General features: G+C 42.9%; 1 protein-coding gene across 5 annotated transcripts in view; it reads left to right on the top strand.

Annotated features, from left to right (window-relative positions):
* The window catches only part of LOC122809111 (zinc finger protein 239-like), a 517,716-nt gene that overhangs the window by 492,531 nt on the left and 3,055 nt on the right, over positions 1 to 22,130 (top strand). The gene's annotated exons all lie outside the window — the stretch shown is intronic.

The following is a 22,130-nucleotide window of genomic DNA, read 5'->3' as shown; positions in this document are numbered from 1 at the left end:
TGTGCTAGAGAATAGTTTGTAGCTCCTGTAGGAAGAGTTGAATGGTTTTATTGTTTTATGGCTTCCAGATGTTTGCAGTTTCTAGTGATGGGGGATAGTGTGGGAGACAGTCAGATGACCAGATGTGTGTGATCTCATTCTGTAAGCCATACATAATAGATATTAGTAGGAGATTACTGTCAGTATTCTGCATTCTGTCTTGTATCTGACAAGGACCACTCAGCCACATCATCTTGAATTGCTGTATTCAGTAAGTAGGAATAGTAATTCTCTAGATTAGTCGGGAAAATATAGTGAGAATAGTTAAGTATTGTTTTTCTGTAACTATGGAACTCTCTTCAGTTGTGTTTCTTTCAGTATTGCCTGTGACTGAAACTCTTGTGTTTACTGTTAATAGATATTTAGTAGTACTAAATATATTTAAACCATTCATTGTGGCTGGTCCTTTTAGAGAATATTTGATCTTTGAGAATATTTGTGTATATTTATTTGGTGATAACTGTGGCCACTCCTGAAAGCCTGGCTGTTTGGTCAACATTACCATTTGTATTAATATTATAATTTCACTCAGTATAATTGGGTACCCTTGCGTGTGCCTTGGGTAATTAGGTTTGTAGTGTCTGGTGGCAGTGATATAGTCAGCACAGAAGGGAACATGGCTAGTAAACCTGTGCCAGCCTTTCCCGGGTGTGTGTGTCAGCTACTTGGAGCATGAAGCACTGGTTTCACAGAGAGAGTGGTGGAGGACTTGACTTGGGAAAGTTGCCTGACTTCTTAACCGTGAAGCTGTGCCAGTGGGAAGTCTTATTGGGAACCTGAAGGGAGACGGACAGAGAAATCCAGACCCCGGGCTGACTGTGTTCCCTGTGTGCTCTTAAGGGAAATTGTACTTGATGCGTAGAGGTCTGCATCCGGAAATGCTCAGTGTATCCATTTTGTTCCAAGTGAGCAACCCTCTCCACTGTCAGTGGTGAGGATTCAGGCTCCTTGATTACTGTCGCAGAGTGGGGATGTCACACTGAGTATGAGGACTCCATTAGTCCAGATTCTTCCTTTGAAAAACTTTTCTTTGGAGATGCTGTATCTCGTATGATGGAATCTTTTAAATGGGACTGTTAAGAAGAGATATTATGAACTCTTTCAGATGGAGTCTCCTAAGCCATCTGCTGTCCCTCCCGTCCATGCTGCCACATTTTCAGCAGCTTAGCCCCAGCCCCTAAACAACCCTATATGTTTTATAAGCTACCTGATGATTGTATATTTCTTTATAATTGTCTTTCTGCTGACCCCGTTTCCTTTTCTTCTACCTCAGGCTTTCCTAGTCTCTCTGGATCTCAAGGAAGCCTATTGTCACACCCCTATCCATCCCTGTTTTAGGAAATGTTTGTGTTTCTCTGTTTCTTCTTTGCATTTTCATTTCTCTGCTTTGCCCTTTGTCCTATCTACTGCCCTAAGGATCTTTACCAATGTTTTGCTTGTGTAATTGCCTTTTGCAGGATGAGGGAAATACAAATGTTTCCTTACCTGGATGACCTGCTCATTCAGGCTTCTTCGCCAGAGACCCTGTTTCAGCATCTCCAGTATGCTGTTTGCCTCTTACAAATCCTAGGGTTTACAGTAAATTTCCAGAAATTCTTCCTGACTCCTTTTCATGATCCTGTTTTTCTTGGGTGCAGGCTCCAGACCATTCCTATCCTGGCATCCTTGACGCTTCTCAAGGCTTTACTCTGCCTTTTTCAATCCATTCTTCCTCAGGTCTTGGTTACGGCTAGGGAGTTTGTAAGGGCTCTGGGTACATGGCTTCTGCCACTCTATGCTTCTTGTAGACAGACTTCATATGAGAAAGATAGCAGTGGTTCTTGAAGTCAGTCTGGCTTCAAGATTCTCATCCTTTGGACTTTCTTTGAGCTTCACTGGTGGATTTATCGTCTGTCTCTCAACCCAAGGCTTCCTTGCCTGCCCCCTGTACCCTCTCTGGAACTTTCTTTGGGTCCCTCAGACATGGGGTGGGGGCTTTTATCTTTTGCCTTCTAAAGGTTTGGTCCCTTCGTCAGAGGGGGGGTGTACCATATCAACATCAAGGAGATCAGACCTCTCCTCCTTGCTCTTCAGGCTTTTTGTACTCTGTTCCTACCAGCACCTCTTAAAATCTTTACAGACAATACCACAGTGCTGTGGGTTACATCGACAAGCAGGGGGGGGCACCGTCCTACCTCTTGTGCAGACTAGCTGTTCAGGTTTGGGATTTGGTTTTACATTATCAGGTGACTTTTCAGGATGTTTATATTCCTTTGGAACTGAGCCTTGTGGCAGACACTCTTTGCAGATCCATAACACAGAATCATGAGTTGTTGCTTCATAGAGGAGGTGGTACTGGGGTAGATATTTTTGCCTACCCTTGTGCACTGGCAACTTCCTTTCTTTTGTACCAGAGTTCCGTGTCCTCTGGCATGGAAGGTGGATGCCCTCTCTTTTTCTTGGAAGGGTTATTTCTTTATGCCTTCCATCTCCTTCCTCTCTTACCAAGGGTCCTGTTCAAGATAGAACAGGACTATACCAAAATCTTGTTGGTGACTCCCTTTTGGCCCAGCCAGCATTGATTCCCTCTTCTTGTGCACCTAGTCAAGGGCAGTCACCACAAGTTACCTCAAAGGATGGACCTACTCACACAAGACAAGGGGTTTTTCATCCATCCTCACTTGTCCACGCTTCATCTGCCACTGTGGGTGATAGGATTTTGATCCCTTTTAGGCACCTTATTTCTGAGGACACGCTTTCGGGTTCTGCAGGATGCCAGGAAACCCACTACCAAGAAATTATATTTGTTCAAATGGAAGAGATTTTCTGTCTGGTATCTTGTTTGTCACCAGGATCCACTTTGTGTGGAAGTTCCTTTGCTTCTGTCTTATTTGTGTTCATTGCTCCATGCTGGGTTGGTATACTCTTCAGTTAAAGCTCACGTTTAAGCTATTTCCGCTTGTCTGACTTTGAATATTCCTTTGGCTTCTAGGTTTTCGGTCAGACAATTTCTTTAAGGCATCCTTCATATTAGGCCTCCCAGGAACCCTATTTCTTCTTCCCAAGACCTTAATTTTGTTCTTGAAAAATTGACTCCGACTCCTTTTAACCTTGCTGCTTCAGCTTCCTTACAGTGTTGTTCTTGGAAGACTGTTCTTCGTTTGGCCCTTAATTCAGCTCGAAGGGTGTATGAGCTTCAGGGTGTTATGGCTGTACCTCTTTTTTTTTTTTTTTAGTTTTTCATAGGGACAAGGTGTCTCTTCATACTACTCTTCCTTTCATGCCTAATCTGGTCAATGAGTTCTGTCTTAATCAGTGTATTTATTTGCTCACTTTTTTCTCTTCTCAGCAGTTTGTTAATGTGAAGGTTCTTCACACCTTGGATTTACATAGCTCAGATATTATTTGGATAAGACTAAAACCATTCGTAAATCTGAGCAGCTTTTTGATGTCCTTCAAGGATGCATATGCAGTCATAACATATGGGTTGTCCTGCCTCAGGCAGCCCTTCAGTCGGCCGGATTCCAAAGTCTGGGTCTGGCCTCGGCTGATGTCGCACCTTCCCCGACGTCAGAGCGTCTGGGGTATAAAAGCATCAGCCGACGCCATTTTCCCCAGTCTTTCTTGCCGCGCGGTGCCCGAAGCAGAAGCTGTTCGCAAGTGCCGGTCGGTCAGATCCAGTGATTTCAGCTACCGAAAACTTCGAAAAAGCTAAGTACCCCATTGGGGACTCTTTCTTGCCTCAGCCGATGTCAGATAAAGTAAATAATTGTTTAACTTGTGGGAAACAAATACCTCATAAGGATTTCCATTCCTAATGCCTTCCTTGTTTAGGCCCAGAGCACGACGTATCGTCCTGTTCAGCCTGTGCTTCCTTTAACCGACGAACTCTTAGATGTCGGTCAGAGTTTGCAGAGGAATTTTTTGGGGCTAGTTTTGCATATAAAATGCCGTCGGAGACTCCGACATCACATTTGGTGAAAAAACAGGAGGACAAGGACCGACACTCGCGGCCCGCGGTTTCGGCTGAAACCACGGTAAGGCCTACCGCGAGTGTCTCGGTTTCGGCCGAAACCGAATCCTCGGAGATTCCTTCATCCGAATCCACTCAACCGTCCACCGCGGCCCGGGAGGCCCCGGCTGAGTCGGCTACCGAGCTACCTACCGAAACCAGTGCCCAGGATATGTCCGACACCATACCTTTGGACATATCTACTCCTGCACGTGGAGCAGCTAGGCCCCCTGCTTCCATGTCCATTAAGGCCTTTTCTAGGGCTAAAGCTGCTAAACTTTCTAAAGCTTTGCCTCCCAAGACTACATCCCAGAGGCCTTCCTCTAGTTCTCAGATCCTCAGCCTTGCAGAGGACCTTATTTCTTTAATTAGAGGTTCACAACCTCACCCGGACAGGGCCTCTCACCCTCCACCAGACAAAAGGCCCAGGACTGAGCCTTCTGACCCACACTCTTCAGATGACTCCTCGGATGGTTCTGAGTTGCCAGACCACCAGGAGGAGGCTTATTCGCCCTATGAAGATTCTGATGCAGAAGAATCTATCCCTTGACCTCCCTCCTGAAGAGTTTTCCTTTGGTGAGACTTTACACTCCATGAGAGAGAATTTTCAATGGCAAGGTCAGGATTTCTCTGATTCTAGAAAAAGATTAAGGACCTTTTTACATTTGCCTCAGCATAGGCCCTTAGCTATACCTCCTGTTTTGAATGTAATTGATGATGTGTACAATGATGTCAGTACAGCACCTGATACTCTCCCCCCGGCCCCTGCCAAACCTGATAGATACTACAGGGTCCCGGATTCCCATTTTCATCTGTATAAAGCCCATTCTGCAGACCCAGAAACTATTACTCTAGGCCCTAAAGGGGTTGCGGCTGCCACTGCCAAAAATCCTCTACCTTCTGAAAGAGAGTCTAGAGCTTTAGAGAGATGGGGAAAGAAGGTATATACTTCTGCAACTCTTTCCGTCAGGGCACTAAATTGTCAATTTCATATGATACAGTACCAAGAGTATTTGTTAGATGAACTGAACAAGAAGCTTTCTTCTCCTGAGCCCCTTGACCGTAAATCCCTTCAGGATTTGGTACACAACTCACAGCAGGTTAGTAATCATTTCTTAAAATGTGGTTATGATGCATTGGAGGCTTCATTTAGGTCAGCTATGACTGGGGCAGTTATTCGTAGGCATGCCTGGCTGAAGGAACAATCTTTGCCAGACCATGTTAAAGCTAAACTCCTGGATGCTCCAATGGAGAAACAAAATTTATTTGGCTCCTCTGCTCAGGAGGTCTTAAAAAAGCATGAAGAAAAGGCAAAATCTTTACAAACAGTTAAGGATTTCCTACAAGTACAACCACCGAGATTCAGCAGAAACTGGCCTACTAAGAACTGGTCTTTTCCAGACTCGGACAGAGCCCAGAGAGGCAGGAACAGACGCCCCAGAGGCAGAGGCCAATCTAGGGGCTCTTACAGAGGCCGCCAGTGGCAGCCTGCCAACCAGAGAGGTAGTGCAACAGCAGCAACAACAACCACTACACCAGGACAGGCTCAATGACTTTACTCTGATTCCGTCCACCAGGACTCAACTGGAAGCACCCTTGGGCGGAAAGCTTGCTTTATTCTCGGAAAATTGGCATTATATTACAAGGGACACATGGACACTGCAAATTATAGACAAAGGATACAGGTTCCACTTCCACACTTTGCCAAAAAGAAACGGAATGCCAAACCTACCACCAAATCAGAGGGCAAAGGCTTTAAAGCAGATCAACAACTTGCTTCAAATGAAAGCTATAGAAAAGGTACCACTTTCAGAGCAAGGCCAAGGATTTTACTCCAGACTATTCCTTGTACCAAGAAAAGAAAATCAATGGAGGCCTATTCTCGACCTGTCCGCACTGAATACTTACCTTATTGTGCCAAAATTCAAGATGCTGACCCTACAGCAACTTCTTCCCATGTTGGGCAAGGAGTCTTGGCTGGTGACTCTAGATCTCAAGGAGGCATACCTGCACGTCCCTATTCGACCAAACTGCAGAAGACACCTCAGATTTCTTGCAGGATCAGAGCATTATCAATTCTCAGCATTGCCCTTTGGCGCCCAGAGTATTCACGAAATGCCTGGCATCAGTAATTGCACACTGCAGACTTCAGGGGATTCAAATCTACCCTTATCTGGATGACTGCCTTATACAAGCGGACAACAAGGTAAATTTGATAAAAGACTTGGCCTATGCCATCCACCTACTACAGGCATTGGGATACACAGTCAACATCCAAAAATCAAGACTGGTTCCATCCCAAAGGATAACCTTTCTGGGTGCGGATCTAGACACAACCACCCAAATGGCCTTTCTCACAGAAGAAAAACAAAAACAACTTCCGGATTACTTCATGAATCTGACAAGACAAGCTCAGCTTACTGCAAGGAAAATCCTGCAGGCCCTGGGTTACATGGCATCCTGCATAATTCTGATACAACAGGCCAGGCTGCATATGAGAAAATTACAATGGTACCTAAGGAGTGTATGGTCTCAACACAGTCACAGTTTGGAAACTTTGATACCAATCATTCCTTGCCTTCAAAAGGAATTCCTGTGGTGGGCTCAGGCCTGCCAGTCCAACAGAGGGTTGCCTTTCAACAAACCAAAATCAAAACAAACCATCACCACGGACGCTTCAGACCGAGGATGGGGAGCACACATGGAGGGCAACTGTATCCAAGGCTTATGGTCTCAAGGACAGCTACACATGCACATAAACCAAAAGGAAATACTGGCAGTGATGCATGCAATCGAGGCTTTCAAACCCTTCCTCCATCAAGGCCACCTGTTAATAAGGACAAACAACACCACGGTCATGTGGTACATAAACAAGCAGGGAGGCACACACTCCTACCCTCCATGTCGGATGGCTATGAATCTATGGGAGCTATGCCTGAAACTCAGTATCCAACTGCAGTCCCAGTTCATGCCAGGAAAGGAAAATGCACTGGCAGACGGCTTAAGCAGAACTACCATGGATGCACACGAATGGATGCTGCACCCAGACATCTTCCAACTCATAACAAAGGCATGGGGAACGCCGGAGATAGATCTATTCGCCTCCCCCCTCAACCATCAACTGAGGACATTCTGCTCAAGGACATACCACCCACAAGCATGGAGGGTGGACTCTCTCTCTTTCAGCTGGAAAGCTCTAAAAGTATATGCCTTCCCACCTCTTCCTTTAATGTACAAGGGTCTACTGAAGATCAGGGAGGAACAGCCACGAGTGATTCTGATAGCTCCAGACTGGCCAAGGCAACACTGGTATCCACTATTGAGGAGCATGTCACAGGCAAAACCATGGCCTCTCCCCCTATGGCCTCTTCTTCTGACACAGAACAATTTCAAGATCATGCATCCTAATTTGAAAACATTGCAGCTAACTGCCTGGAAAATCCCTTAAATCCAAAAACAAAATGTTTTATCACAGAGAGTGAAGGACATTATCATGGAAGCTCGCCGGCCTTCCACAAGGAAGACATACTCAGCTAAATGGAAAAGATTTTTCATTTGGAGCACATCAAAAGGCTTAGATGTGACAGTGGCAAGCATGACACATATTCTGGAATACTTAGCAGAACTGTTCCACAGTGGCCTTTCCTATTCTTCCATTAAGATTCATGCCTCAGCAATTTCAGCAGAATACAATGTGGATCCACCTATCTTCTCACACCCTCTCCTCAAGCAATTTCTGAGAGGGATCAAAAATATCAAACCTCCAAGAAAACCCCCTTTACCTGCTTGGGATCTCAACTTTGTCTTGGAGAAACTAACACTTCCTCCCTTTGAACCAGCAGCAACAGCGGATCTTCAGTTTCTGTCTTGGAAAACTGCATTTCTTCTGGCAATAACTTCAGCAAGAAGAGTGTCTGAGTTACAAGCATTAATGGCAGTACAGCCATTTCTTATCTTCCATCAGGACAGAGTTACACTAAGAACTAATCCTACTTTTATGCCAAAGGTGGTATCTAGAGTATCCTTGAACCAATTCACTTGCCTACGTTCTTCCCAAATCCACAGAATAGAGGGGAAAAACTTCTGCACATCCTGGATATACACAGACAACTGCGGTACTACTTGGACAGAACTAAAAGTAGCAGAAAAACTGACCAACTATTTGTAGCACATGCTGCTGGGGTGCAAGGAAAAGCAATTTCCAAACAGACAATTTCAAAATGGATAGGAAATTGCATTCGATTTTGTTACTCCTTTCATGGAAAGTCAGTTCCTGCAAACATCAGGCCTCATTCCACAAGGGCCACGGCCACCACTACAGCCTTTCTACGAGGGGTGGCTACCAAGGACATTTTAGAAGCTGCTACTTGGAGCTCCGTGCATACATTTACCAAACATTACAATCTACCTTTATACTCCAGATCCAGAGCAGGCTTTGCTACTGCAGTCCTGCAGGGGATCTTAACTACACCATCTTTATCTTAGTACCTCCTCCCCCAGATTGGCTATGGTATTCTACCCATATGTTATGACTGCAGATGCATCCTTGAAGGACATAGTACAGTTTTGTACCTACCATAAATGTAGATGTCCGATAGGTATGCATCTGCAGTCAGGTTTACCCTCCCTCCTACCCCTCTGTGGTATTCCTAGGGTGTTTAGCCCTCTTTTAGCTAGCTGGGGAATCTATTATGGTGTATTTGTTTGTATATACATTTTATATATATATATATATATATATATATATATATATATATATATATATATAATTTTGCAAATGTTTGGAATTCTATTGCATTTATCCAAATTTAGCCTTCCTAGAGGGCACCTGGCATCTGGGGCAAGAAAAACTGAGGAAAATGGCATTGGCTGATGCTTTTATACCCCAGATGCTCTGACGTCGGGGAAGGTGCGACATCAGCCGAGGCCAGACCCAGACTTTGGAATCCGGCTGGCCGAAGGGCTGCCTGAGGCAGGACAACCCATATGTTATGACTGCAGATGCATACCTATCGGACATCTACATTTATGGTAGGTACAAAACTGTACTTTTCCTTTCATCCTAGATATCAAGGTTTGGCTTTTTCTAAGCAAACAGTTTCTTTTTGGATCTCTACAGCCATTTCCTTTTGTTACTCTTTTCATGGGGAAACCCTTTCTACTTCTAAGGTTTATTCTACTAGGGATGTGGCTTCCACTGGTGTTTTTTCAAGGGATTGGATACTAATTCCATCCTTAAGGCAGCTACTTGATTTTCTGTGCATACATTTATTAAACGTTACAAGCTGGATGTGATTTCCAGGGCTAGAGCGGATACATCAGAGCTGTCCTGCATGGCTTTCTTGAGGGCTCTGATGGACCTTCCTCCTCCCAAGTTTCCTCTTGGGCTTTTGTACTGTCCCTTGAGTAAGGAATACTGATTGCAACAATGATATGGAAGTACATAGTACAGTTGTGTAAAGTCTTAACAAAACAGTAGATGTCCTTTCCTTCACTGTTGCAGTATCTTTCCCCCCTTTTCTTTACTCCTTTTTCTTTTTCCTTCTGGATGCACATTTTCCTCCTTTGCTTCTTGAACTGATGTTCATCATGCATACAGCTGCAGTCATAACAGATTGGTTATCCTGCCGTCAGGCGGGTCCTCGGTCGGCCGAATTCCAAAGTCTAGGTCCGGCGTCGGTAGTCGTCACTTCCTCCCTGACGTCAGTGCGGCAGGGGGTATAAAAGAACCAGCCGACGCCATCTTCTTCAGTCTTTCTTGCTGCGCGGTGCCCGAAGTAGAAGCAGTTCGCAAGTGCGGTCAGCCAGCTCCTGAGATTTACGAAAATATTTCAGCCGAAGTCTTCTTGAAAGCTAAGTACCCCGTTGGGGAAACTTTTCTTGCCTCAGACCGATGTCAGACAAAGTTAATAATTGCATTTCATGTGGGAAGCAAATACCGCATAAGGATTTCCATTCTTTCTGTATTCCTTGCTTAGGCCCAGACCACGACGTCTCGGCCTGCCGTTTTTGTGCTAGATTCAACAAACGCACTATTAAGCATTGGGCGGAGTTCGCCCAACACTATTTTGGTAAAAAATTTAATTACATTATGTCGTCGGATACTCCGACTCCAGTTTTGAGTAAAAGACGCAAAGATAAGGACCGACATACGAGGTCCGCGACTTCTACCGACACCACGCTAAAGCCAACTAACGGTGATCCGGTTCTCAGCGAGGCGCCTACGCAGCCCCTGAGTACCGATGACGCTTCATTACCGTTGTCTTCTGTGCCCGAGGTCGCAGGCTCCTTGGCCCCCATTCCGACTACAGATACCGACGCCACTCTTGGCTGGGGAAACTCAGAGTATGACAGGCCTGCCACTTCTCAAGGTGTCTTCAGGCCTTCCTCCTTTTCCATTAAGGCTTTCACAAAATCTAAAGCAGCCATGAAAACTAAAAAACAAGGACCACAGACCCCCTCTCAAGGCCCCATGCCTAAAAAACAGATGCTCAAAATGGCTGAGGATTTGATTACTCTTATCAGGGGTTCTCAACCCCCCTCGGACAAAAGGCCCAGATTGGAGGAAGACTACCCTTCCTCAGATCAAGCCTCTATTACCTCAGAACATTCTGAGGACCAGGAATATTCATATTCCCCTTTTGAAGACTCTGATGCTGAGGAGTCCATTCCCTCGGTCTCCCCCCCTGAGGACTATTCCTTTGGGGAAACCCTACATACCTTGAGGGAACACTTTCACTGGGAAGGCGAAGATTACTCAGATTCCAAGAAAAGGCTCCGGGATTTTCTCTTGCTTCCCCTCTTGCTTCCCCAGCACAGGCCTCTGGCTATCCCTCCTGTCTTGGATATATTAGATGATGTGTACACAGAAGCTAGCCTCAACCCAGATTCTTTACCTCCAGCTCCTGTTAAACCTGACCGGTATTAACCGGGTTCCTGATTCACACCAGTTCCTATACAAAAGCCATGCTGCTGACCCAGAAACTATTTCACAGGGTCCCAAGGGAATTAAAGCCTCTACTGCTAAAAACCCATTACCTTCAGAGAGAGATTCCAGAGCTTTAGAAAGGTGGGGAAAAAGGTGTACACCTCGGCCACTTTAACCATGAGGGCATTAAACTGTCAGTTCCATATGTTAAAGTATCAACAGTTGAAAAGCAAAATGACACAACCTGAGCAACCAGATTTAAAGGAATTGCAGGATTTGTTGCATAGTGCAGAGCAAGTGGGTAAACATACCTTGCATTGTGGTTTTGATGCTTTAGAGGCCTCGTAGAGCTGCTGTTACAGGGTCTGTCATACGTGGACATGCTTGGCTGAAAGAGCAAACCTTACCAGATCATGTCAAAGCTAAATTACTAGATGCACCTCTTCAAAAAGATGTATTGTTTGGTGTTAAAGCTGAGGAGGTACTAAAGAAAATGGAGGAAAAGGCAAGATCAATGCAAACAGTGAAAGATTTCCTACAGGTACAACCTCCACGTTTCAGCAGAAACTGGCCTTCAAAAAATTGGTCCTTTCCAGCCACGGACAGACCTCAAAGAGGCAGATACAGGCGCCCGAGGGGTAGAGGGCAATCTCAAGGATCATTCAGAGCCAGACAATGGCAAGCACCTACACCAAGAGGTGGAGAAGATAGATCACAGTCATTCAGAAAGCAGACACAATGACTTTCCCCTTTGCATGCCAAGCAAAGCTTTAATGGCAGCACCTTTAGGCGGAAAACTGGCATTATTTTCAAAGAATTGGCATATTGTCACAAAAGACAAATGGATCCTGGACATTATAGACAGAGGCTACAGATTCCACTTTCACACCCTTCCAAAAATGAGAGGCATGCCAAACCTGCCACAGAATCAAAGGGCAGAGGCACAAAAACAAATTTCAGCTCTCATGGACATGAAAGCTATTCAAGAAGTACCTGCAAAAGAACAGGGTCAAGGTTTTTATTCCAGACTATTCCTGGTACCAAGGAAGGACAAAGATTTGAGACCTATTTTAGACCTCTCCATCCTAAACACGTATTTACTCGTACCAAAATTCAAGATGCTCACATTACAGCAGCTTCTTCCCATGCTGGGCAAGGAGTCTTGGCTGGTAACATTGGACCTCAAGGAGGCATACCTGCATGTCCCTATCAGACAAGATTGCAGAAGATACCTCAGATTTCTTGCAGTTTCAACCCATTATCAATTCTCTGCATTGCCCTTTGGCTTATGTACTGCGCCCAGAGTGGTTACGAAATGCCTGACATCAGTAATTGCCTTCTGCAAACTTCAAGAGATACAAATATACCCATATCTGGACAACTGCCTGATCCAAGTGGACAGCAAGCACATACTTCTGAAACACCTGGCATTTGTAATAAAACTGTTGAACTTTCTGGGATACACAGTCAACAAAAAGAAATCAAAACTAATACCCTCTCAAACAATAATTTTCCTGGGTGCCAGCTTGAATACAAACACCCAGATGGCCTACCTCACGCCAGAGAAACAAGGGCAACTATCTCAATACTTCAGCAAAATGGCAACCTTCACCAGGCTGACTTCAAGGAAAGTCCTGCAGGCTCTGGGATTCATAGCATCTTGCATCCTGCTGATCCCATGTGCAAAGCTGCATATGAGGAAACTTCAATGGTACTTAAAAAACTTATGGTCTCAACACAGCCACAGTTTGGAAACCATTATACCACTCATCCATGTCTTCAAAAGGAATTTCTGTGGTGGGCTCAAGCATGCCAAAGAAATATAGGTCTCCCCTTCTGCATGCCTCAAGAAAATCAAATCATCACAACAGACGCCTCGGACTACGCCTGGGGGGTGCACATGACGGATCAGTGCATTCAGGGAAAATGGTCCCAAAAAGAGAAGCACCTACACATCAATCAAAAGGAAATGCTAGCAGTACAAAATGCTATTATGGCCTTCAAAGACCTACTGCATCCAGGCCAGCTATTGATAAGGACAGACAACACCACAGTGATGTGGTACATAAACAAACGGGGAGGGACTCATTCATACCCCCTGTGCAGACTAGCCATGTCCCTTTGGAACACGGCTCTGGAATTGCAAATCCAACTTCAAGCACAATTCCTGCCAGGGAAGGAAAACACACTGGCAGACAGCCTAAGCAGAAATGTGACAGATCCACACGAATGGAAGTTGCATCCTCAAGTTTTCGCAAAGATAACTCAGGCATGGGGACAGCCAGACATAGATCTCTTAGCTACCCACAGAAATTACCAACTGAAAAAATTTTGCTCAAGGACCTATCATCCACAGGCCTGGAAAGTGGATGGTCTTTCTTTCATTTGGACAACATTGACAGTCTATGCCTTTCCACCTCTTCCTCTGCTGCCCAAAGTTCTATTAAAAGCCAGAGCAGAGAGGCCAAACATGATTCTCATTGCTCCAGACTGGCCAAGACAACACTGGTGTCCACTCCTGAAGAGCCTGATGCATTCCCCACCATGGATCCTGCCTCTAGTGCCTCTTCTTTTGTCCCAGCACAACTTCAAAACTCTTCACAGTCAGCTGAAAACCCCTCAATCTAGCCGCATGGAGAATCCCTTGATTTCCCAACAGACCCTCCTCTCCAAGGAGATGCAGGATGTCATCTTGGAGGCCAGAAGACGACCTACTAGAAAAGCCTGCTCTGCCAAATGGAAACGGTTTTGTGCCTGGAATCAGAAAAAGGGCCAGAATCCTTGGGTAATAAATTTACCTCAAATATTACAGTACCTAGCTGAGATGTTAAACAGTGGACTTTCCTTCTCCTCCATCAAGATCCATGCTTCAGCCATTTCTGCACAATACAACACAGATCCTCCTTTATTTTCTCATCCTCTCTTAAGACAGTTCCTCAGAGGGGCTAAGAATATAAAACCCCCAAGGAAACCACCAGTACCTGCTTGGGACCTCAACTTCATTTTGGAAAAACTGACCCTACCTCCATTTGAGCCAGCTGCTTCAACAGAACTGCAATATTTGTCATGGAAAACAGCCTTCCTTCTGGCTATCACCTCAGCACGCAGGGTTTCGGAACTACAGGCCCTCATGGCTGTGCAACCTTTCATCATTTTCCATCAGGACAGAGTTTCCTTACGAACCAACCCTTCCTTTATGCCAAAGGTAGTATCCACTGTAGCCTTGAATCAGACTATCCACTTACCTACCTTGTATCCTAACCCACAAAACAAAGGGGAAAGACTACTACATTCCTTGGACATTCACAGACAACTTTGTTATTATTTGGACAGGACAAAGCCATTCAGAAAATCTGAGCAACTGTGTGTCCTATGCTACAGGTGCTCAAGGAAAGGCTATCTCCAAACAGACAATCTCAAAATGGATAGCCCACTACATACGCTTTTGTTACTCATTTCATGGAAAAACTGTGCCTTCAAGCATCAGATCCCACTCCACAAGGGCCACAGCTACCTCTGCAGCTTTCCTCAGGGGGGTTCCTACCAAGGACATTTTGGAAGCAGCCACTTGGAGTTCTGTGCACACTTTCTCCAAGCACTATCACCTTCCAATTTACTCTAAATCTAGAGCAGGCTTTGCCACTGCAGTCTTGCAGGGCATCTTTGCTCCTCCTAGTTCCACTTAGTGCCTGCCACCCCTTTTTAGCTTTGGGATTCTACCCATCTGTTATGACTGCAGCTGTATGCATGGTGAACATAGTACAGTTGTGTACCTACCATAAATGTAGATGTTGGAGTGCTAATACAGCTGCAGTCCAGGTTTCCCTCCCTCCATCCTCTCTTGGGACAGGCCTTATGACAAACACCTTCTCATACAACCTGATTGGGGTATTCGTTTATGGTGTATTTGCTTGCAAACTACTGTTTTTTGATTATTTTACATTGCATTATTACATAAGTTTATGTTTTGCCTTCCTTCTGGGGGCACCTGACATCTGGGGCAAGAAAAACTGAAGAAGATGGTGTCGGCTGGTTCTTTTATACCCCTGCCGCACTGACGTCAGGGAGGAAGCGACGACAACCGACGCCGGACCTAGACTTTGGAATTCGGCCAACCGAGGACCCGCCTGACGGCAGGATAACCCATCTGTTATAACTGCAGCTGTATTAGCACTCGAACATCTACATTTATGGTAGGTGCAAAACTGTATTTTTTTCCTCCTGGGGCTATTCACTTCTGAGGTAGGTGCATCCGTACGTCATCTTTATGCCCTATGCTGTGAGTGGGGAGCATACATGAGATGTATAATGTCCTTAAAATCCTAAGGCCTTGGTTTGCTGACTGGACGTTGGGCTGCCCTTGGCAAGGGATTCCTTGAGTAATGAATATTACAACAGTGAAAGAAAGGACAACTACTGCAAGATTTTAGACAACTGTACTTTCCCACTTACCTCTTTCTTCCGCAGCGCACCTCCAATATTTGCCATCTACTTGAAAAATTCTTTTGGAGTCTGCTTGAGGTATATAAATACCTATGCAAACACTTCCAAGCAGAAATTCCAAATCCTGTAGACTTCGGTACATACTTGGAAGGCATATATATGTCCTCCCATTGTTTACTTGTATAGTCCTTAAGGATCTGCATCCAAAAATCACACTCTTATTTCTTGAATTTCCCCCCGTTTCATTATCATCCCTTTCCACTTTGAATTATAGCTTTCTGCTAGTGTTACGTACATGAGCCCTAATTGTATAGCTCTAAAATATTCCTTCAAGTCAGGTAATCCTAAACCACCTTGTTCTATTGGACGGATCAACTTATCCCACTTGACTCATGCCCTCTTCCCCTCCCAGAATAATTCCTTCAGCTCTTTCTTAATTGTCCATAGCATTTCCTCCGGTTGGTAAAAATATGCCTGACTTGTATATAAAACTAAAAGGACTAAAAACATTTTCACTGCTTTTATCTTGCTGTCGTATCCATAAACAAGTGCTTCCAGTTTCTCAGTTTTTGAATTTTATTTTGTGTAGTCCCTACCCACACATCCTTAGCTGCCATAACAGAATCCTTTTTAATCCATCCTCCTAAGTACTTCATTTTATTCTGTTCCCGTAAATGTGGATATTGCTGAACCAATTCATGTGTCAGTGCATTTTTTATGACAGTAACCTTTGTTTAAAGTTCATTAATTTTATAATCCCAAAAAGACTTGAGACTGTCTCAGAATGTTCCACAACACTGAGATGTTTTTTTCTGGTTGTATCAAGTGCAAAATGTCATCTGCAAATAAAGCCAAGTTTTCTGGATTACCATACCAATTATATCCTTGAATTTCAGAGTCCCTTGTTTTCTTTGCCACTGGTTCTAAATATAAAGCAGATAACAAAGGGGAAACATCCATTCCTGTTTACTTTGTTCAGACACAGCTTATCAGAGAGGAGCCCCTCCCATGTTAATTCTTGCCTCTGATCCCTCATATAGCCTTCTAATTAACCTTATTATTGTATCAGGGAATATAAATGCTTCCATTATCCTACTTATAAAATCCCAGCTTACTCTGTCAAAAGCTTTTTCCACATCTAGTCCCACCAGCAATAGCCATGTTTTCTTGCATTCTGCTTCCCTCTAGATCATCTTTCTATTAATGTTGTCAAATGTTTGCCTCCTCTACAAATCCACATTGATCCATATCTGTCACTTTTGGCAACAGCTTTGCCAATCCTTTAGTTATTATAGACATAAACACTTTATAATAATGGTTTAAAATTGAAATGGGCCTATATGAAGCTGGGTCTGATGGGTCTTTACTGTCTTAGCTTTTTTCCAAGCCAGGATGTTTGTGCTTCCCCCCTTTTAAATTACTGCTAAACAAAACCTTCCAGATTTTTATCACATTCTTCCTTGCATCCAGACTTCCACAGGAATACATGATATCTGTTCAGGGAGACTTTACTGCAGATTGATTATACATCACCATTTTTATCTCATCTCCTTCTATATTAACTATTAACTGTTGAGTCTCCTTCTACCTCTATCCTTGGCATACTTAAATCTTCCATAAATATTTCCATTTGTGCTCTCTCTTGATTTCCACATTTCAGTCCTTTATTCAAGTTTTCATAAAAGTTCTGAAATATCTCTAATACCTCTACAGGATCTCTGTTTATTTTTCAAGTTGAAGATTCCCTATGTTTGGCAACAACCCTTTCTACTTTTTGTTCCCTAAGAGGTTGGTCTAAATGTCTTTGTGCTCTTGAGTTATCAAAATACAGTTTAACAACAATCTTTCTAAACTCTTGCGTATTATCCAAATATTCCCTTATTTTCTCTTTAGCACTCTGCAGTTGAGTTTCTTCTTTTTGTGAGATCCTCTTATTCTGCAGTACTTCAACCTTTGTCAGCTGCTGTAAATAATTCATGTTACTATTTAACCGTATTTTTTTCTTGTATTGCTAATCTATTTCAAACTCCACTTTCATTTTATCCCACTCACTTGCTATAACTTATGAAGAAATTTCTATCTTCTCTTATAATTCTCAAATTTTGACCACCTAGTCCTTACATTCCTCCCTTTTTAACAAGTAAGCGGGGAGTGCCATTGTTTAATTTTTACTTCATTACCCTGCATTTTTATCTTAGTTTATATTGGCCCGTGATCAGAAATAGTTATTGGGTGTGTTGAAGCTTTCAATTAAATGCCCATATTCCTGAGAAATATAATTTCTGTCTAGTCTATCCCAGTTGTACATTGTGGAATAATATGTAAATTCTCTCAAAGTTTTTACTATTGAGTTCATGTATTCCATATACCTTTTCTTGTTATATTTTCCTTTGTAAGTCCCCCAGGTACATCCTCACTGGTACAAATCAAGTTCCAGTCCCCACTTGTAAGTAATATCCTATGCTGAATATTGGTTTCTTCCCAGATTTTCTTAAGTTCCATAATAGCAGTTTTAGGTGGAATATAAATACATGCAGCATAATCCCCCCTTGCCAGTAGCCCTTTACTGCCACAAATGTACTATTACTATCTTTTCCCCTCTTCTATCACTAGCAATTAGTACAAGTACTTCCCTTTTCCTGGGATATGCTGGTGAATATCCATCCTGAAATCCTGTATCAAATTCACACCTGTATTTCTTTCCAAATGTGTCTCCTGTAACATTGCTTTCTGCATTCTGCATTTTCTAGTGTAAGTCAATACTCTTACCTTGGTGTCTATACCTGTGAGGTCATTAATGTTCTAAAATAATATGGCTAGCATATCCATTATGACAAGTCATTTTTCATACCTATTATATGTTACATGTACTCAGTTATTTTTTGTAATCTTCATTTGAACCTATGTCAAGTTTTACAAGAGTTTTTTGTTTTAATGAGAACCCTCAAACAAGAAGAGTGCAATTCAATAACCTGTTAACTTAAAACAAACACACAAAACTATGTACATAGTCAAATAATGAAGTTTATCCCATCAGATAGCATCAATTATCCCAAATCGACAGTTGCACCTACAGGCAGTGCCTAACCTAAATTTAAGATGCATGTTACAGCCCGTGCTCCTGCTTACACTAGTTGATGTCTGCTCTTGCCTTATCTCTATTCTGCTCCCAGATGTGAAAAACAGCTTGTATGCTTTCATATTAAACGTTAACAGTTGGCCTTAAGAACAGTGGCTATCTTTAAATTAAAGTAAATTATACCTTATTCTAGTGATGCATTGAAGTATTTAGTTATCAGTTAAGCTATTATTTCTTATACACTTCCAGTAATTTCAGACTTTAGTTTTTTTTTTTTTTTTTTTTTTTTTTTTTTATAACTAAGCTGCTTGCCCTTGTCCCATTTAATTTTACGTTTCCCTCAGCAAACTGTGCCCAGCCTTGAGATTTATTGCCTGTACCTGTAGTCAGCTCATTTGGAAACACAACAGAATGTACAACTGCACTCAGCTGCAGACTTCTTGACTCACACTGAACTTTTATTTAATAAAGGAAAACTTTTCACTGCATTCATAATGGTGTTGTATTTTTAAAACCCACATGCTTAAACAGAAAACATTTTTTTTTAATTAAGCCATTAGGATTTATCCAGATATTCACCTATACAAAAGTAATAAAAAACATCTCAACTCTACATATATTACAATCAGTCCACTTTTGCATCCCGTCCCCCTCTCTGACAGCCCAAGATTACAGCATAGTAACTTAAACATGTGTTTTAGAAACCCTGAGTATGTACTGCACAAATTTGCTTTACTATATAACATGCACTTTATATCATGAAATGTTTTATACAAATACAGTCAAGACCAAAAATATGTTACTTCCAGTAACTTCCCCCCCTTATAGTGTCCTTCCAAACATTAATGACATAAAGTGGGGTATATGCTATTCAATCTGCACACACATTTTAACAAAGTCAGCAAAAGTTCATTCTTTCTCAGCCACATTTTCTTGTAAAGTCATATTTCACAAAAATGATTGATGCTTTATAGTCTCTCATTTATTCACTAGCTTCGTTGTTGCTGGTGGTCTTCCTGTTCGTCTCCCGAATCCATACTATGGTTCAAGTCCAAGGTATTCAAGATTCTTGTAGTCAAATCCTTTGTTTTGTTTTTTTTCTGTTTTTCAAGCATTTTCCTTTGGAACATTGGAAAAGGTTTCACTGGCAAAGCCTCTCTTGAGTTTTATCAGAAGAATGAGAAGCAGAGTCCCCTTCTGTTTGATGGCTCACTTGTTGAATAAACTTTTGTATTTCCTCCTTATCCTATTTTGCGTCAAACATGTCTTGATCTTCAGAAAAAAAAATATTCTGAAGGCAGTTGGATGCAGCAGGTTGATTCTCACATATGCCTCTCAACATTCCCTGATTGGTGGGTTAAATTTGCTTCTCTTCTTCTTCAGTAAATAATAATTTTCCACTGTCTACTGTCTCCAGTTTTTAATACTTTGCCCTTCTACTATTGTTTGGTCAGGATCAACTCTATCGGCTGGTAAGTCCGTCTCTTTACTAATGCTTTCTCATTTCCAGGTTTGGAACAAAGAGACAGTGTGTCCTTTCAGTTAACAAATCCTACTGTAAAATACCAGTCCTGTGGCTTATTTGTGCTTTCATAAAGTTAATACAATCTGTTCCTCATTTTTCTGGTATAGCAGAAAATCTCAGGTTTTCTCTAGGTGCTGGCTGCATCTTCTAACTCTGTCAGTTTTTGAAACATCTCTTCTTGAGAAATCTTGTACTCAGCCATCCTTTTTCTTCATTTCAGCCTCTGATATTGATACTTTTCTCAACCCATCTAAAAAGCTACGCCCATTTGTTTCCAACCTTTTGTTGTTAACTTGATATTCTCCTTTAAAGTTTCATTTCTTTTAATCATCTCTGAGCACATTTGTTTTTCCTCTAAGTTACTAGATGCCATCTCTTATACCAGAGCTGAAGCTTGAACTGCTTTTTGCTGAACAGCTGCAGGATTCTTCTCAGTCAGTGTTTTCTCTTCACCTTTGCTAACTGATTTTCTTTCAGGATCTGTACCTTTCTTCTTTGCTGCCATCCAGTCAGTGTGCTTACTAGCCGGTAACTGAATTTTACTAAAATTGGCTGAATTACTAGCCCTTGTCTCTCAGTATATTTTTTCATACTGAGGGAGCAGATATTAAGCTTTTTACCAGTGTACAGCCGCCTTGGAAGTCCTGGTTTTCCCTCCTTTTGACCCTCAATGAAGAGGGATTCCACCCTCTCCAACAAGAGATAAACTTCAGGCAGGTCAAGAGCTCATTTTCCATCCTCACATGGCCACATTCAAACTGACAGAATGGAGGATTGGGTTTTAATACCAAAACATGTCAGCTACTCCTCTGTGAGGTAATAACCATCCTTAATGAGACAAGGAAATCCACCACCAGAAAATCCTATCTAGCAAAATGGAAAAGATTCTCCATCTGCTGTCACAAGAACATTTCCCTCCCCAGGCAGTCATCATTTTAGTCCTGCAGTGCATCCTGGGTCTGTTCATCCAGGGCCTTTCTTATTCTAGCGTTAATGTACATGCATCTGTCATCTCAGCTTGTCTACCCCATTTCCCCACCCATTTACTTTCATGCCCACCTAAAGCTACTTCTAAAAGGGGTCAGTCACTTGAGGCCATCTAGAAAGACTCTAGTTCCTATCTGGATTCTCAGTGATGTGCTTGAAAAACCCACCCTTCCCCCCATTAAAGATGCCCACATGGAAGACCACCTTACTAATTGCCATTACATCAGCAAGAAGGATCTCCGAGCCGCAAACTCTTATGTGCAGAGAGCCTTTCACAGGGCTAGAGTAACTCTTAGAACTAATCCATCCTTCATGCCTAAGATGATATCAGAACTTTCTCTTAAACCAGGCTGTCCACAAGACAGTTTTCTTTCAAAATTCTCAGCACAAAGCAAAGTGAGTCTTTCAATCTTTGCATGTACACAGACAAATCAGGTACTATTTAAACAGGCCAAAAATCTAAACTAGAGCAGACTGACTGTCTTGTGGCTTTTGCAGAAAGGAAAGAGGGCATACCTGTGTCCAAACAAATTGTATCCAAATGGATAGCCGATTACATTTGGTTCTGTTATACTCACCATGGAAAACCTCCTCTTGGTCATTTCAAAGCCCATTCTGCCTGAATTAGGGAAGCTACCACTGCCTTCCTCAAATGAGTTCCTACTCGGGCCATCCTAGAAGCCGCCTTCTGGACCTCAGTCCACACCTTTATAAAACACTAACATTTAGGCATTGCCTCTAAAGCTAGAGCAGGATTTGCTATAGTCATTCTGCAAAACCTTATTTTGTAAAGGTCAACAGCGTCTTGTACTCCCCTTCTACAAGCTTTGGGAGTCCTGTCAAGAATCAGTACTGCAATATTGACTACGAAGAACATAGTACAGCTGTGTCACACTTATTTGCAGATGTTCAGTTAGATCAGTGTTGCAGTACAAGCTCCCAGCTTCCAGTCCCTCTATCTGCTGATCCTTTACTTTCTCCTTTGCTGGGTGCAAGGGAGAGTGGAGACTCCAGCAGGATAGATCCTTCATTATCCCCCTCCTTACTTGTGCATTACTAGCCCTGCTAACTCCGACATCTGGGGGGGTTGTGCTGTGCTTGGGCATCAGACTACTTGTACACTGCTTAGAAAGACCTG

This window comes from Protopterus annectens, chromosome 8.part0, assembly GCF_019279795.1.
Source record: "Protopterus annectens isolate FY-2018-M chromosome 8.part0, PAN1.0, whole genome shotgun sequence".
Lineage (NCBI taxonomy): Eukaryota > Metazoa > Chordata > Ceratodontiformes > Protopteridae > Protopterus > Protopterus annectens.
The sequence above is the reverse complement of the archived record's forward strand: the minus strand, read 5'-3'. Positions and strand labels throughout refer to the sequence as shown.